Genomic DNA, 18,248 nt, shown 5'->3' on the forward strand with positions numbered 1-18,248 from the left:
CTGGTCAAGGGTTGCACTGAATTAGATAAATCAAATTATTTAAAATGGGCCCAAATGTAGGGAACCTGTATGTGGACTAGAGCTCCATTTTGTGTGGTTGGGATGAGAGGATGGGTGTCAATTTTGATCACAACTACATTTATCAGCCATTGTCCTGTGTCCTTTAATCTTCACAACTTTGTCCTATCATCCCATTTTACAGACGAAGCAATGGGGGCTCTGAGAGCTTGAATAACTTTCCTAAGACCACATAGCTAATGAGTGGTAGATCTGACCACCTGGGAGCTCACTTCTTACCTCTTGTCTAGACAGCTTTTGGGAGAGGCCGTGGACAATCTGGGCCACTGTGGCAGCCCAGTGACTCCTGGGGATCTGTACCACATCCCTCCTCCCCACCTTGGAAGCACCAGGTTACCATGAAACCTGGGACCCAGCCATTCCACTTCAGTAAGTCAACATAACCATTCTAGGCTTATTTTCTAATCTTTAAATGGGTGAAATTGTGTCCCCCATCAAAATTCATATGTTGAAATCCTAACCCCTAGCACCTCAGAATGTGACCTTATTTGGAAGTAGGATCATTGAAGATAAAATTAGTTAAGATGAGCTTATACCATAGTGGAGTAGGGTGGGTCCTTAATCTAATATGACTGGTTTCCTCATAAAAAGGGGAGACTTGGACAAAGACATACACATGGAGTACACCATATTAAGATGAAGGCAGAGATCTACAAGCCAAAGGACATCAAAGATTGCCACTAAACCACCAGAAGCTAGGGGAGAGGCCTGGAATGGTTTCTCGCTCACATCCCTCAGAAGGAACCAGTCCTGCCAACACCTTGATCTTGGACTTCCAGCCTCCAGAACTGTGATGCAATAAATCTCTGTTGTTGGCCACCCAGTTTGTGGTATGTTGTTATGGCAGGCTTAGTAAACTAATACACTTCTTCATCTGGCTTGTTTTGAGGATTAAATAGGATAATTCATATGAAGGAACTGACACAGTGTGTAGGGCACAGTAAATACCCAGGTATAATGATCCAACTAAATCCCTCGCAGGGCAGCATAGGGCATTTCTCTGCTCGAAGCCTTGGTGGGGATAGAGAATGAGCAATAATCATGCTCTCTACAGAATCTCAATCACCCTTAGGAAGTTCCTCTCAGTCTCCTCTCCTCCAATTTAGAAACCTTCAAATAGGAAGTTCCTCTCAGTCTCCTCTTCTCCAATTTAGATACCTTCAAACCACAGCTAAGAATCTCACAGAACAAATCACAAATGCCACCATGAACTCCTTTAGAGTAGGCAATGTAGAAAACATGGTGCTTGCTCTCCAAAGTTCGTAATCACCTTAGAGAGATAAGGCATGCATGCATGATGTGTTAACTAGGAAAGGAAATTAATAAACTATAGATATGTGCCTCAATATGGATGAGTTTCAGAAACAAAATATTGATTTAGAAAGGTCTCAGAAAATTATAAATAGTATGATTATATTTGTATAAATGTCCAAAATAGATAAAATGAAAATAAATATATAAATAATAGCTAATATTTTATAGTACCAGCAATAGTTCTAAATGCCTTGATTCACCTAATTCTTACACCAATCTTATGATATAGGGATATTTATTAATTATCTCCATTTTACTTAACTCCCAACAGGTGAAATGACCCCACCAAGGGGTAAGCAGTGGAGGAGATGAGATTTGATCCAGGCCTCAGGCTCCACACTCTTAAACACCAGGCTACACGATTTCTTACTTATGTAAAGGATAAAGGAATGCTAAGCTATTTGTAGCTCCTCAGCTGCAACCACTCCAAGCATGGCTCCCTATGCCTAGAAGGCACCCCTTCTCCCATCTGGTCCTACCAACTTGGGAAATATCCAGTCATCTTTGAGCTTGATCTAAGTAAGGGCTTTCTCCTTCATGAAGGCTTTCTTTTACCCCCAAGTAGAAATACTTCCCCCTCCCTTGGGCCACTTATTTATTTATATATCTCTTTCACTCCTGCCCTTCACTTCTCAAGGGCAAAGGCCATTTCTTCTTAAATTTTGTATCTCTAGTCCCTCGGCATAGTGCCAGGCAGAAAGTCATTGATCAATGTGCATTTTTTAATGAGTAAATAATGACTAAATGAATGGCATAAAGCTTTAGTGTGAATTGACTATGAGAAAGCAAAAATTCTTACTTAGGAATTACTACTAGAATCTGTAGGGGAGGAAAAAAATTCCCCCTTCTCTCCTCTTAAGTTCTGTAATGGGCACCTGCAAATTAAACTGACAAAAGACAGCTTAACAGGAAAAAAGTCATACAAATTTTATTAATATTTTTACATTCATAGGAGCTTCACAGAAAAAAAGTGAAAGCCCCAAAGAAGTGGTTAGACTTGGGGGCTTATATACCATTGTAACAAAAGGTGATGAATTCTGCAGAAGTGACTAGACAAAGGAAAAGGGGTGGAGGAGTGGGCTCCTAGGGGTGGTAAATTGTGGAAAAGTGACTAGAAATACATGGTAGATAAGGATTGTTATGCAGATTAGTTTCCCATACCAGGAAGAGGAGAATGACTCTTAACCACCAAAGATGGGAGAATGGAACACATTTACAAATGGAAATTAATGTCATCTTTACAAAGGGAAATTTATACCTTGCTTTTAAGCAGAAGGGGGAGGGGCAGAGAGTTCTTCCTCAAAAATAGCTCAAAATAGTACTTATGCTAACATAGCATATTTTGGGGGCCATAATCTGATCCCTCTTCAAACTTATACTAGAAAGGAAAGACTAAAACTAGGGAAACTCAGTGCTTAGTTAAGGGGGATGAGAAAATAGTTTTGACTAAGAAGTGAGGTGTGAGTTGTGACAACCTGGGCTAAGTTTAACAATAGAATTTCATGAAGGACATATGCACAGGAACATGGCAAAGCTTTTATATTCTAAACAGTTGGTGCTCACTTTGTGCCACACTATGTCTGTGAATAACAAAGATATGTAAGGCCTTGGCCTTGCTTTGAGGCAATTTACTCACCCATTCCCATGCCCATTCATTTGAAAAATAATAATGAGTACCTATTATATTTTAGATGCACTGGAAAACATTCAAGTAAATGTTTAAGTGATTGTTCATGTGTTGTGTTCAACATATGAAAGTCAACATAGTAATATTATATTGTGGTATGAGAATTGAGATGATAATGACCATTGATTTATTTAATATTAATTTTAAACATTTCTGCATGTTGCACTTTTTCTTTTCTTTTGTTTTTTTTTTTTTTTTTTTTTAAACCCATCTGTGAAGTGCTAAAAGGAAGAAACCATGCTGGTGGGAAAACATCATCATCCAATGTGGTGGGCTTTCATTCCAGCAGAAGAGCTTCACAGTCTTCTCTCTGTACTTCTAGAGAACTTCCCACTCCCTTCAGAAAGTGTTTTTAAATACTTAATTTCAAGATGCACAAACTTCAGAACAGGAGAAAGAATTTGAAATACTTAGGGGTAAAATGTCCAGAAACAGAAAGGAGAACAAAGTAGGAGAGAGGAATTGAAACTGTGAGAAGTGGTTGGAATCAAGAAAGAAAAAGAAGGTAAAAGAACCACAGAGCCAGAAATAATCTTATCTTTGGGTAACTTTACCAGTGAAGATGCACACAAAATGTGTCTAACAGCAAAATGCCATGTCCAAAGAGCTGGGATTAAAGAGACATGATTTTAAAGTGTTCCTGTTTTCATGTTGCAAAGAGAAGGTACCAATCCCATGGGATGACAACCCTCCCAGAGCATTTGGAAGTCTTCCTGCTCACCTCTCCCAGCTTCAGGGACATCTTTAGGCTGCAGGAGCCACGCTCAGGTGCTGGGGAACCCCGCAGGACAAGCTGACCAAAGCCCTAGATGGTTTTCTTCAATGGGACTAAAGACAATGAGGGTGAATGCACTTGAATGCATCCATTCCTTCCACTTAGGAAAGACGGAGGAGAGCCCAGCAAGAAAACAGTCCCTGTGGCAAGACTCAGCTTGGGTATGGTTGGCAAGATCATAACCATGGGCTAAGGGTATGATTGTTTGGAGTGGTTAGTTTGCAACTATGAACTTTTTAATGGCATAAAAAGGCACTGGTTCTGAGATTTCACAGGACTGAGTTTCAAATCTATAAAATGGAATAATAATCAGTGGCTGCATTAAGGGATGGCTCAGCCCTTTCTCACTAAATTGCCCCAAATTAAAATATAATCTATATCAACACATTGTGCTAGCTATATAAACACAACTTCTACCCAGTCCCTGTCCTGTATCCTGTATCCCAACCAGAATGTAATCCCAAAGCCTATCCAATAAAGAAATCCTGTGACTGTCACTGATAATTAAATTTACATCGCAGGGTTTGGTGACATTAACTGAGATGGGAATCGTTCCCTGAGGCGCTACCATCAGCTTTAGAATAGTTCCCAGGGAATACTCTGTAGTCTTCCCCTCATCCCCCTTTTTAACCTCAGGACTACTTGCTTGGTATGGGAGCCACAGAAAGTGATAGAAGGGGTGGAGAGAAGACACACAGGGAAATAAACTTTGGGCAGGTAGAAAGAAACAGCATTCCATGTCTGTGAGAGATCTGGGGAGAGTTTAGGGAGAATTATAATTCTTCTTCCCAGTGTGTGACCCCAGACCCAAAAGAACACCTCTGTCCACAGAAAGAAGACCAGATGAGAAGGGATGACTTTTTCAACTTTGATAGAAAGGCATACACCTCACCCATCCTAAATCTTATGATGGGAGATTGCTCTGTGGTTTATAAACCACTGGATGCCAAAACAAAGGACAATATGACATGTTTCTCCTTCGGGAAGCAATGAAACAAGGATTTGGAATTTGGGACTTGTTATGTTCCAATCTTGGACAAATGTTTTTGAAAACTCTTCCCAGTGTGGTTTCTCTTCAATATATGTGTCTCAGTGACCTTTGACTAGACAGAGGACAGAAAAATAATTTGGAGAAAGAGATCTTTTAAAGACCATACGAAAGAGAGAAAGAGAAAGCATGACGGAAGGACAGAATACATTTCTGTTGGAAGGAGAATACTTCCAGATTGTATCTGTTTTTTTTCAAGGTTCCAGGGGAGGATATACAGAGATACTCCTTGATTTAAAATTTCAGCCCTCCTGGGAAATTTTGCTCTGGGTGCCTATCAACTCTGCAGGGCAGAGGTGGGGCCTAGATAAGGCTTAACCACACTTAAACTCTCATTTCCAGGTTTTTGGATCCCCTTGGATGAGCTCCAAACCTGCTTTGTCAGGCCTGCAGAAAGACCTTCATGCATCTGGGTCAATTTGGATGGAGGAAATGGGGAATTATAGGCTAAGAAATCACTATTCCTTCTTTGTGTACACGCTGGCTTGACCGTAAAGACTCCTTCCTCCTTTAATGTTTTGTTTTGAAATGTAAATCACAGTAAAGAATGGAACAGTGAAAACAAAACTCAGGAGTAAAAGAAAAGGCAAATGTGTCCTATGTACAGAATTATGGAACAATCCTGCCCAGAAGGGAATAAGGTCCCGTGTTTCCCTGATTCCGGCTTCCCAATATCCCCAACCTATGATTAGCTTGACAGTTACTTTCTCAGCTTCTACTACTAAAAAACAGGAGCAACAAAAGCTGCTTCCCTCCCTGAAAATAACGCAGCCAAAACACACCACCACTCTGGTGGAGAAAGAGGATGATTCAGCTCTCCTCTGATTCCTTACAGTTCAGTCGGCACCCTTGAATTTCAGCAGAAAAGGAAGCTTCTTTTTCTTCTCTTCCAACTAAAAGAAAAGGCTACCCCAAAAAGAAGGAAGAAGGAGAAGGAGAAGGGGAAGAGGGGGAGGGAAGGGACTGGACGGGAAGGGAAGGGAAGGGAAGGGAAGGAAAGGGAAGGGAAGGGAGGGAAGAAAGGAAAAAGAAAAAAAAAATAAGATGGTGCCTTGATTCTAAATGTGATAATTGTGGAGAAAACCTCCAAGCATTAAGGTGATGAGCTCAGATTCCTTTTGTTCACCACTCTCTTTGTTCCTGTCAGATGACTGTACATGGCAGTTTGTATTCATAGCTATTAATCACTCTGTATATTTTTTTTTAAACTTTTTTTCCCCCTTTTAAATGTGAGCTCAGGTTGCTGACAGAGAGACATTGTTATGGCCAACGGGTCTTTCTTTTGGGGGACCAGCACTGGCCCCCTTTCCTCCTCTCCACCCTGCTCCGCTTGTCCCTCTGATTTCTCTTCAGCTGAGAGGTGTGAAAAACAAGCTGGGGTTGGTTTCATCTCTGCACATCCATGTCAGTCTCTCCTACTTACCGCTTCAAAACAAGACCTTTGTTTTTTTTTTTTTGCTTTTCTTAGAACAATATCTGGTGTGATAACAGTTTGAAAAGCGCCACCCATCCTCTCTGTGACCACAGAGCTGAAGGCAGCGAACCAAGACTTACAAACAAGGGTGTAGACCTAGAACACGCTGGGGCCCAGGGAGGAGGCAGCAAGAAGAAAGCACCGCAGCTCATAGTGGGAGGGGAGCAGAGAGCAGCCAAGTACAAGACTCAAAAACCAGAACTCAGACGTCATGAAACTATCATGAGGTTGAAGACTTGAAAGGTGCTTTTAGTACAGATTTTAGAGACTTCTCCCCTAACCCCGAGGGACCCAAAGGTTATAAACCCAGATCCTCGCAAGTTCAGCAGTAGAGTCTAGGAGAGGCATTCACTCGTTCTCTCAGTCTCTGCAGCGGGGAAGGGTCTCAGTGCTTTCTGGGGGCTCTGCGCGCAAACTTGGAGAAAATGGGGCACAAGCGAATGAAGGCCAGTTGGTTGGTGTGTTTTTCCAAGCAGTGTGAATATCAACTCCCCACCTTCTAGTAGTATCATGGAAACCCATGGTGATGATGGGGCAGGGGGCTCACTAACCACGCTGAGGTGAAGAAGGGGTCCCCCAGAGATGAAAAGCTGGTTAGCAGAGGTCAGGTGGGGCAAGCACCCGGGCGCAGCAGCCCAGGCCCCGGAAGGGGCAGCCACAGGAGAAACATTAGAATGCTGGGCGAATTATTTTCTTAGACAATTTCATCCACTGTTTCAACAAAGTACCAAAAAGGAGAGGTGCCAAGTGCGGTGAGTGGGCGGGGTGCAGAAAGCAGTAGGGGAGGGGGCAGTTCTACTCCGTTTCTCTATTCACTGCTCATCCTACACATGACCTAATGTCAAGAATTTTGCAAATGCAACCAGCTGCCTGTGGCACCCATGTGGTTGGGTTGTTGCTATTTCTGGAGTAGTATAAATGTCCCAGTGCTAGTATGAACCGGGGTGCCGAGTACCAAATGTCCCTGAAAGAGCACCTAGGAGTGTATCTTTCACTGGACGGTATGTAATAAAAACTTTATGCAGAAGTAACGTGCTGTTATTGGTTATAGATATTATCTGATAATAATCCTGTCAAGTTCTTGTTTGGACCAGATCACTCTGTGAGGCAAGAGAGTTGGCACGCCTGTCTTAAGAGCAAAATTCTTTCTCTTTTCTTTCTCCCTCCCTCCTCTCCAAAAATTCTTTCCTCACCCTCAGGAAAACTGGGGTTCTGCATTTGCTCTTGCACACTCCTGGGATCTCATGGTTTACTTTGTGATGATAACATTTATACCAATAACGACACATTTTTCTTAAGAAACTTAGGAGTATGTGTTGCTTGTTCTCTTGTGTTTCTTATGAGGAAAGAAAGAGAGTACAGTGTGTCTGTCCTCACTTTACCAGCAGGGAGATTAAGGACAGAGAAAGGAGGTGAACAGGCTGTAGAGCACATGTGACATGACAGGGTCTCTGGAGCAAGCAAACAGTTTCAAAGAGCCAGTGAGTCAAAACTGCGAAAACTCATGCCAAGGAGTTCTGATGGGGATGACAGAACTGTTCCATCTAAAGGAAAAGAAAATATATTCGTGTAAAAAAAAAAAAAGCCCCCAAATACAGGTATCTAACCAGCAACGTGGGTGGGGTTGCATATGTAGGGGTTGCTATGTTGGCGCTAATTTCTCAAATCCTTTCTTTTCTGTGCTGACTTCTGTGCTAGGAGACTGTTCAGTCTCGTAGAACACAGTGCAGGCGTTAGACTTGCAGCTGCAGGATTTAGGTCTTGTTCATCAGTTTTTAAACCAATCTGCCCTGCTAGACCGTGAGATCCTAAAAAACAAAGGTCAAGCAAGACCTTTGCAGGAGGCTTGATGGGAATTAATGTTCCACAGACATTTTTTAAATGAATGACTGACTAATTCCCAGCAGTTCTCTGGGCAACAGCTATCAGAGACTTTGGGAGGCTCCTACCAACATGGGAGTGGTGGAGTGGCCCCTCAGAAAGTAGTGGGTGGTCACCAGGTCACAGGTGCTAGGAAGGGTGGGAACACTCCTTTGTCCTACAGTAACCTTTGTACCACCTCCCAAAATGAGGTGGAAAAACCATCACCACACAGGGCCTGATTATGGTGTTTATGTTTGGCAGGACTTGTGTTGTCTTGATTGCTGCAGCCCCCAGATCTGAGTAAGAGGGGGGCAAGTAGACATTTTCTCATGTGAATGAATCAGCTAACCCATGAGTTTTGCCCTTGAATAGCTGCCTGTACATGGTAGCGTCTGCCAGCTAGCAGAATAGGGGGGACTTTAAATTTTATTGACAAAGATAAGGCTTCCAAAAAAGGATCCCCTTGAAAGCAGCTTAATAAAGAATTCCAAAGCAACACGTTTATAACAATAATAGATGTTTCTCCACCACTTTGTTTACAATTCCTTTGCCTCAGGCTTCTGCCACTACAGTTCTTTTTCCTACCTCCTCTCCTGTTTTTATGCACTACAAGGAAACTGTGTAAGACACTTAATAGAAATATTCAAAATGGATAGAAGGGAAATATCAGGGTATGGAACTTTATAAATGTTTGGTGAGAAAAAGAAGTCCAGAGCTTGCCTCTGGCATCTTCTGGGTAGGATTTTTTACTGGTCCCTAACACAGAATAATCAGCTTTGTTAGTGATATTTAGTTCCCTTTTCTTTAAACTCACTGGGATGAGGGCATATGGGAACGGAACTTGTGGTAAAGTCTACCTTGCCACAAGAGGACCCCACCCCTGCTTACCTTCCGCTGGATCGTAAATATGTAGTGAATGGTAAATGTGGGGCTTCCTGTATTTTGCAGTGGACATTGCCACACCACTGTCTCCAGTGGAATGAACCAGAATGTAAAATTTACACCTCTTTTGAAATGTGATGAAGCAATGCAGAATTCAGAAATAGGATGACCACATTTTTCTGTACTATATTGCACTCTTTTGCACAACGTGTAAGAACACAACAAGAGAAACCCGCACAAGAAGGAAAGAGAACAATTGAGGTCGTGGGTTGGGCAGGCTGCAAGGTCAAGTGCAGAATAGGAAACGCCCCACCTAGTTAACATCCTCCAGCAGCTGTTATTCCTGTCTCCCAGTCTCCACTGCTCTCTCCTCTTCCATTCTCCTCTCCCGTCAGCTAGCCAGCCGGCCAGCCAGCAGTTCCTGGGCACCCTGCCATGCCGGCTGCCGGGGATACTGCCTGTGGGTGGTATGCTGGTGAAGAATAAATAACTAGCTCTTGGGTAGGGGAGGTGATTTGTTATGTGTGATGATTTGGATATGGTTTGTTTACCCCCATCTCCTGGCCTCATGGTGAAATTTGATCCCCAGTGTTGGAGGTGGCATCTGATGGGGAGGTGTTTGGGCGGGTTCCTCATGAATGGCTTTGGGCCATTCTCAGGGCGTGAGTTCTCACTCTTAGTTCCCAAAAGAACTGGTTGTTGAAAAAGAGCCTAGCACCTCTTCATCATCCCCCCCCACCCCCCCCTTCCCTCCTCTTGCCATGTGATTTCCGCACACGAGGCTCTCCTTCACCTTTGCCATGAGCCCAAAAGCCTCACCAGAAGAAGATGCGGGCACCCTGCTGCTTCTTTCTTTTCTTTTTTTAGACATGGTGTCTTGCTATGTTGCCTAGGCTGGTCTCGAATTCCTGGCCTCAAGTGATCCCCCTGCCTCAGCCTCCTGAGTCACTGGGATTACAGGCATGAGCCACCATGCCCAGCTCCATGGTTCTCACACAGCCTGTAGAATTGTGATTCAAATAAACCTCTTTTCTTTATAAATTACCCAGCCTCAGGAATTCCTTTACAGCAACACAAACAGACTAAGACACAATGTCTTGATTTTCATAGTGCACATGCTCCCACCATGGTTAATTTCAAGCTACCAGCATGACATCATTGAACACAGAGCTGGGAAGAGAAGCACAGTAGCTCACCATTCTGTAGCGTTTCCACCGAATGGATATCATAGACGTAAATAGCCTCCAGTGCACAGAGAATAATAAAATGTAGTAATTAGGAAAAGAGAGGTTTTGAGTATTTATTAACATTGTTTAAATATAATTTAATTGCACATTTATATAATTTAATTTTGAATCATGGCTGTTTTAACCAACAGCTCACAATATTTCTGAAACTTTAACAATCGGCCCTCATAAGCAGGTATGTGGAAGCCGAAGAGTTGATGTGATAATGCAGCAGGGAAGTGCTGGGTGTGGAACTAACTAGCGGGGAGGCACAGGAGACCCTGTTATGGACCGAGGGTAGGTGTCCCCCCAGATTCATATGTGGAAGCCCTAACCCCCATCGTGGCTGTATTTGGAGTAAGGAAATAACTAAGGTTAAATGAGGTCATAAGGGTGGGACACTGATCCGATAGGATTAATGTCCTTAAAACAAGAGCCACCAGAAAGCCCTCTGTCTCCCCAGGTGTATGCACCAAGGCAAGACCATGTGACGACATAGTGAGAAGGCAGCTGCCTGCAAGCCAGGAAAAGAGCTCTCACCAGAAACTGAGTCAGCTGTGATGGGGTTTAGGCTCTGCTACGTCACAATACGGCACCTTGGCATTTGAGAAAACAGCAGAAGCAGGAAGGTTGTTTTCACATGTCCCTCATCCTTCTCTCCTGAAGCAAGTCGTAAGACCCTTATTTGAGACATACCCTCCCTATACCTGGAGGAAAGGAACATCCTTTTTTTCTTAAGACACAAGGACACAGACAAGAATCTGAGCAAACAGTCCTTGCTACGTTTATTACCATCAGATCTTCCCTTCGTTCAATCCTACATCCCCGTGACTGTCTGCTCTTCATCAGTCCTAAGCATAAAAACGCACAGGCTTCTCTGTGTCTTTAGGTCTTCACTTCTGAAGGCTCCCATGTCACATAAAACTTATATTCAATAAATTTGTATGCTTTTCTCATGTTAATCTGTTTTTTGTTAGTGGGCCCTCAGTCTTGAATCTAACTTGGGAAAGAATTTTCCCCCCACAGCCAGAACCTTAATCTTGGACTTCTAGCCTCAAGAACCATGAGGAAATAAATTTCTGTTGTTTACACCCCCCAAGCTATGGTAATTTGTTATGGCAGCCCAACCACGCAAATATGGAGCCCTAAACTAAAATTACCTTGTGAAGACGCTGGTAAATTGGACTCAACAGAAGCACCTGGGAATACATAGAGAGAGGTGAGCTGGTTTGAACTCAGCAAGTGGCCCTCCCTATTCAGGAATATTTTCCCTTATCACTAGTCAGTGTCTGCAGATGCAAACACCCTGGAACAACAGTCATCCTTGGCAGAGTGTTGGCTGGGCAAGGGAGAACTCTAGCGTTAGAGCCCAAGCTAAGAAACACGGCAGTTTGGGCAAGAATTGGGTGAACTGGGACTGCTGACTGCAACAGAAGACTCATTACACCTGTTGAACTTTGCAAACTCAATCTTTAACAGTGACTTCTTGTGGCACAGAAATAAATAGCACACGGGGTTAACAACATTTTCTCATTCCCAGAAGCCCTAGCATTGATAATAAAAGGTATGCCCTTTAGAATAAGAAAGTCTTTGAGATTCTTAATTTGGTGGCTGTGGAGAGCCTAAGGGAGTTCTTCCTAATGCAGTATATATGGACAAGAGCAAATAGTAAAAAAGTATTAACAGTTGTGACCATTTGTATTCTGATCTGTTACACAGGTAATGATATCTACCAAGTACACATATATATGCTTAGAGAAAAGGATGTTGACCAAAATGTTAGAAGTGTTTATCTCCAGATGATAAGTTTGGGGGGAGAGTTTACTTCTATATATTTGTATTGTTTGCATTTTTAATAATTTCATCTTTTTGCCAAAAATTAATAAATAATAGCTGTCAGTTGTACAAAAGGCTAGTATATTTAAAGAAGGAAATTAAAAATCTGTCAGGCGTGGTGGCTGGCACACACCTGTAGTCCCAGCTACTCGGGAGGCTGAGGCAGGGGGATCGTTGAGCCCAGGAGTTCTAGGACGCAGTGAGCTACGCCGATCAGGTGTCTGCACTAAGTTTGGCATCAATATGGTGACCTCCCAGCAGTGGGGGGCCAGCAGGTTGTCTAAGGAGGGGTGAAACAGCCAGGTCAGAAATGGAGCAAGTAAAAATTCCCATGCTGATCAGCAGTGGGAGCACGCCTGTGAATAGCCACCACACTCCAGCCTGGGGAACATAGCAAGACCCGGTCTCTTTAAAATAAAAAAAAAAGAAAGCCAACCATGGTCCCAAGAGGCAAAAATAACCACTGTTAATATTTTGGTGTATACCTTCCAGATCCTCTGCTCTGCATGGCGTATTTCTTTTCTAACCTCTCATCAGCCTTCATCTGCCTCCATTTCCTAGACCTGGGCGTCTGAGCCCTGGGGGACAAAAGGCTCACAGCTCACACGATTAAGTTTTTAGTAGGCCCTTCATTCCTGCTCACATATTTCTGGTTAAATAGGTTATCTCTAAGTAGCTCTTTTCCATTTCTCACAACTATTTCAAAGCTTAAATCATCCTCTGTATCTCATCTCCAACTTCAGGGAAAATACAGACCATCAGGTGTGACTCTCTTACTTCCTTCTCTTCTTCCTTTAAATCTATACTTTCTTCTCTTCCCCCTCTATTTCAGGTGAAAACCTATCTTTTACTCCAAGGTCCATGCTCCTTCTTTAAAATAAAAATTACAAATTTTTTTTTTTCTGGCTTCATGTGATATAGTAATCATACCTATAGTGAAAAATTTAGGAAATATAAAATAAACAAGAAAAAAATACATGTAACTCAAACACTGAGACAATTATAAATTCTTTGTTTTTTCCATATATGATTGTATATATTTGTACATTAAGTATTTTTTACACAATTGAAATTATTCTGCCTATGCTATTTCGTAAATCTTTTTCCACTTACAATGAATCATGAATATTTTTGCATGACTGCAAATATTCCTCAATGAGATTTTAAAATAACTTTAAGTTACAAATAACTTTAAAAACATTTTAAAGTGGTATATTCTTATTGTAGTACATTAGAAACTTTACTTAAAAGGAAGAGGAATACTTACAATCTTATGTCTGAGATATAACCAGCTGACAATTTTTACATAAATCTATTTCATAAAAATATGTTTAGCCAGTCATCTACCATTCTATATCATTTGTGATATACAAACATTATCTCATTTAATTCTCATAATACACTGTGTAGTTGCAATTATGATGATAATATCCATCTTCTAGATGAGGAAACTGAGGCCCAAAAATGCTAAGTAATATGTTCAAGGTTTTGTAAGTGGTAGAGGTCAGTCTGCCTCAAGAGGCTAGATTCTTGACAAGTCATCCATACAGCTTTCAATTTACAGAGAACATCTTCCTGCATCAATAAATATTACTCTCTGTGCCATGCTTGCAGAGAACTACCCTACCCCAGGATCAAATAAATATTGTTTTGTTTTCTTGTGGTTCTTTTTATAAATTTCAAAATATTAAGGGGGTGGTACAAGTGTTTTTGTTACATGGGTGAATTGTATAATGCTGAAGTCAGGGCTTTAAGTATGCACATCACCAGAATAGTTCATTGTACCCGATAGGTAAATTCTTATCCCTCACCCTCAACTCCCCAAATTTTCTTTTTGAATGGCTAGTTGCATGTGAAATTACTTTGGTTTATGCTGTGAGTGGATTCTCATTTCAGTGTTTTCCAAATGGTTAAACAAATGATCCAAGTTTTATTTATTGAATAACCTTTCATTTCTCCACTAATTTAGACTGCTGCCTTTGTTTTTGCTTTTATCTTCTCTTGCCTTTTTTGGAAACTTGTTTCATTTATTATCCACTATCTTTCCTGGATCTGGAAAATATGAAGTAGCTTTGAGTTATCTGTGCATTTGCTTGATTAATTGACTGATGACTTATTCATTCAATAGCATTTATAGGGGATATAATAATGAATAAATTAAAAAAAATCTCTCTTGGGACATACAGTCTAGAGATGTATAAAACACTTTTTAAAAACACTCATGTTGCATTTATAATGTGCCAGGCACTGTTCTTCGTGATTTACAAATATTATCTCATATAATCCTCATAGTGAGACTATGATATAAGTTCTATTTTTAGTCCCATTTTTCATATGAGGCAATGAAGCACAGAGAGGTCAAGTTACTTAGCTGGTAAGTGGAGGGTTGGGGAAAGTTAATGGGCAATTCCAATTTTATGCAATAAGTGTCATTTATCGTAAGGGGAGCACAGGGTTCTGTGGGAGCTCTTGGCAAGGGCATTTGATGGAGCTATGGGAGTTGGGAAAGATTTTTGCAGGGAGTGGCATTCAAATGATTCCTAAAGAATGAGGATGAGGCTGGACACAGGCTGGTGAGAACTGTAGTGGGAAGTGGGGGTTAGGGGTAGAAATATTTCACCTAGAGAAAGGCCTAGAGAAGAGAGAAAGAGAGAATGTTGCATACTACAAACTGAAAGAAATGGAATGTGGCTGGAATAGAGTGGGGGGTGGGGACGGCGGGTGGGAGGCAGAAAGTCCCAGAGTTGGACGGGTCAACAGAAGCCCATCATCCTGGGCCCTGGGAGGCACTTTTAGGAGTTTTAACCATAGTCTCCACACATGAGGAGATACTGAAGGGTTTTAAGCAGGACAGAGATTACTCCAGGTGCTGGCTGAGGATGGATATCAACACTGTTGGGGGCTCTTGCAATGATCTAGGTGAGAAATGATATTTCTAACATCAACAAGAGTGGTGGAAATGGGATGGAGAGAGACAAGTGGCTTCAGGTGCTTCAGAGGAACTTGATTGGACAGCAGGTAAAAAGGGAGGAGTCAGTGATTAAGACCTGGCTCTTGGCTTGACTGATAATTTTCCCTTATTAACATTTAAGGTGTCTTAGTCCGTTTTCTGCTGCTTATAACAGAATCCATGAAACTGGGTAATTTATAAAGAAAAGGAATTTATTTCCTACAGTTATGGAGGCTGAGAAGTCCAAGGTTGAGCAGTTGTATCTAGTGAGAGCCTTCTTGCTGGTGGGGACTTTGCAGAGTCCTGAGGCGGCACAGCGTATCACAGGGTGGGGGTGCTGAGTGTGCTAACACATTAGCTCAGGTCTCTTCATCTTCTTATAAAGCCACCGGCCTGCTCCCACATAACCCATTAATCCATTAACCTAGTAATTTATGAATGGATGAAATTCATTCACAAGGGCAGAGCCCTCATGACTCAGTCACCTCTTAAAGGCCCCACTTCTCAATTCTGCACACTGGGGATTAAATTTCAACACAAGTTTTGGAGGGGACAAATATTCAAACCATAGCATAAGGCTTTGATAACAATGTGGATAGTAAATAGACTTAATATCCACATAATACACAAAGGAGAGAGAAAGCTTTGCCTACAGTCTGATCATAACATTCCTATGACTTCCTCCTTCACCACTCACTAAGCCCTCATTAAGGAAGGTCTACAAAGTTTATAAATATGGCAAATGTTAAGAGTAGTATTTCTGGGTGTGCAATTAGGTATAATTATAATAGTTATTTTATTTATAACTTTACTGAGATATATTTCATATACCATAAAATTCACCCATTTAAAGGACATAGTTCAGTGGTTTTTAGTATGTTCATGGAGTTGTACAATCATTACCACATTCTAATTTTAGAACATTTTCAACACCCCAAAAGAAACACTGTTCCCATTAGCTGTCACTCCTCCTTCCAGTTTTCTTGCCTAACCCCAGTTCCAGGCAACTATTAATCTACTTTCTGTCTCTGGATTTGTCTATTTTGGACATTTCACATAAATAACATCATATAATATATAGTGTTTTGTAACTGCTTCCTTCACTTAGCATAATGTTTTCAGGTCCATTCTCATTATAACATGTAATAGTACTTTGTGCCTTTTAATGGCTGAGTAATATTTCATTGCATGGATATAGCACATTTTGTTTATGTAGTCATCAGTTAATGGATATTTGGGTTGTTTCCACCTATTGGCCATTATGAAAAAAGTTGCTATGAACATCCATGTACAAGTTTTGATATCAACATATGTTTTCCAAAGCGACTGTACCATTTTACATTTCCATCAATAATGTGTAAGGGTTCCAATGTCCCTGTATCCTCCTTAACACTTGTTATTATTTGTCCTTTTTATTTTAGCCACTCTAGTGGGTTTTGGTTTACATTTCTCTAGTGACTAATGACGAGCAATTTTTCATGTGCTTACTGGACATTGTACATCTTCTTTGGGTAAATGTCTACACAAGTTCTTTGCCCATTTTTAAATTGGGTTGTATTTGTAAGAGTTCTTTATGTATTATGGATACAAGCCCCTTGTCATATACATGATTTGCAAATATTTTCTCCCATTCTGTAGGTTGTATTTTCTTGATTATGTCCTTAATACACAAAAATCTTAACTTTTTATGAAATCCAATTTAAGTATTTGTTTTTGTTACTTGTCCTTTTTTTTTTTTTTTTTTTTAGACAGAGTCTCACTCTGTTGCCCAGGGCTAGAGTGCCGTGGCGTCAGCCTAGCTCACAGCAACCTCAAACTCTTGGGCTCAAGTGATCCTCCTGCCTCAGCCTCCCAAGTAGCTGGGACTACAGGCATGCACCACCATGCCCGGCTAATTTTTTCTATATATTTTTAGTTGTCTAGTTAATTTCCTACTTTATTTTTAGTAGAGATGGGGTCTCGCTCTTGCTCAGGCTGGTCTCGAACTCCTGACCTTGAGTGATCCTTCCGCCTCGGCCTCCCAGAGTGCTAGGATTACAGGTGTGAGCCACCGTGCCCGGCCAGTTACTTGTGCTTTTGATGTCACATAGAAGAAACCATTACCTAACCCAAGGTCATGAAGACTTACTTTTATATTTTCGTCTAGGAATTTTATAGTTTCAGTTCTTACATTTAGACTATGATCCATTTTGAGTTAATTTTTGTATATGATGGAAGGTAGAGGTCCAAATTCATTTTTTTTGCATGTGGATATCCAGTTTTCCCAGTGCCACTTGCTGAAAATACTATTCTTTATCCCATTGAATTGTGTTGGCATACAAAAGTTGTTTTATTTTTTATACTTTTTCTTCCAAAATTACCACCCTTCATCAAAAAAGAAAGATAAAGAAGAAAGAAAAACAAAAGAAAACCAAATGCACATTCTTTTCTTTTTTTAATGGAAGAAACAGTAGATCATCAGAAATAGTGTATGTACCAAAAATTTCTGTTGAGTTGGATTTAGCTGGGTTTCTATTCTGACACCAACTCAAACCATTCCTTTTTCTTCAGCTCTGTCAAAATAACCGGTTTCTTCTCAAGCCCCACTATTTTAAAGTTTGTGACAGCAGAACTATTTGGTAAATTTTGCTGCACAAGCGAAGTGAAATCCCCCAAAAATAGTAAACAACTTTTCCAAGGACTGTATGTGTCAGGTATGCTTGAGATGTTACCTGTGTGCTGAAGCAGGAGAAAAATATAGTTTAATGGCATAGGTTATTTGATTACAATGCCAGTTGTAAAAATGTTTTCAAGGTTCACATAATGTTTAGTAGTATAAATTTGGCAAATGAAACTTTAAAATTAACTTAAATCCTTCTGATAATGTTGGTAATGGTATTGCATACTGGATCAGTTTTTTTTGAGAGTATTATGGTGACATGTTAATATACTGTTAATAGTTTGATTTGGTAATGTCTTTTGGAAAATAACCTAAGGATATAACCTAACAGAAGAAAAAACGCATACAAAGATGTGTGTTATCTGTAATAGGCAAAAACAGAAAAATATTCCAGTGCCTAATAATCAGGGAATGAATAAACAAACTGTTTTACAATGGAATGTTATAGAACCCTAA

This window comes from Lemur catta, chromosome 5, assembly GCF_020740605.2.
Source record: "Lemur catta isolate mLemCat1 chromosome 5, mLemCat1.pri, whole genome shotgun sequence".
Classification (NCBI taxonomy): domain Eukaryota; kingdom Metazoa; phylum Chordata; class Mammalia; order Primates; family Lemuridae; genus Lemur; species Lemur catta.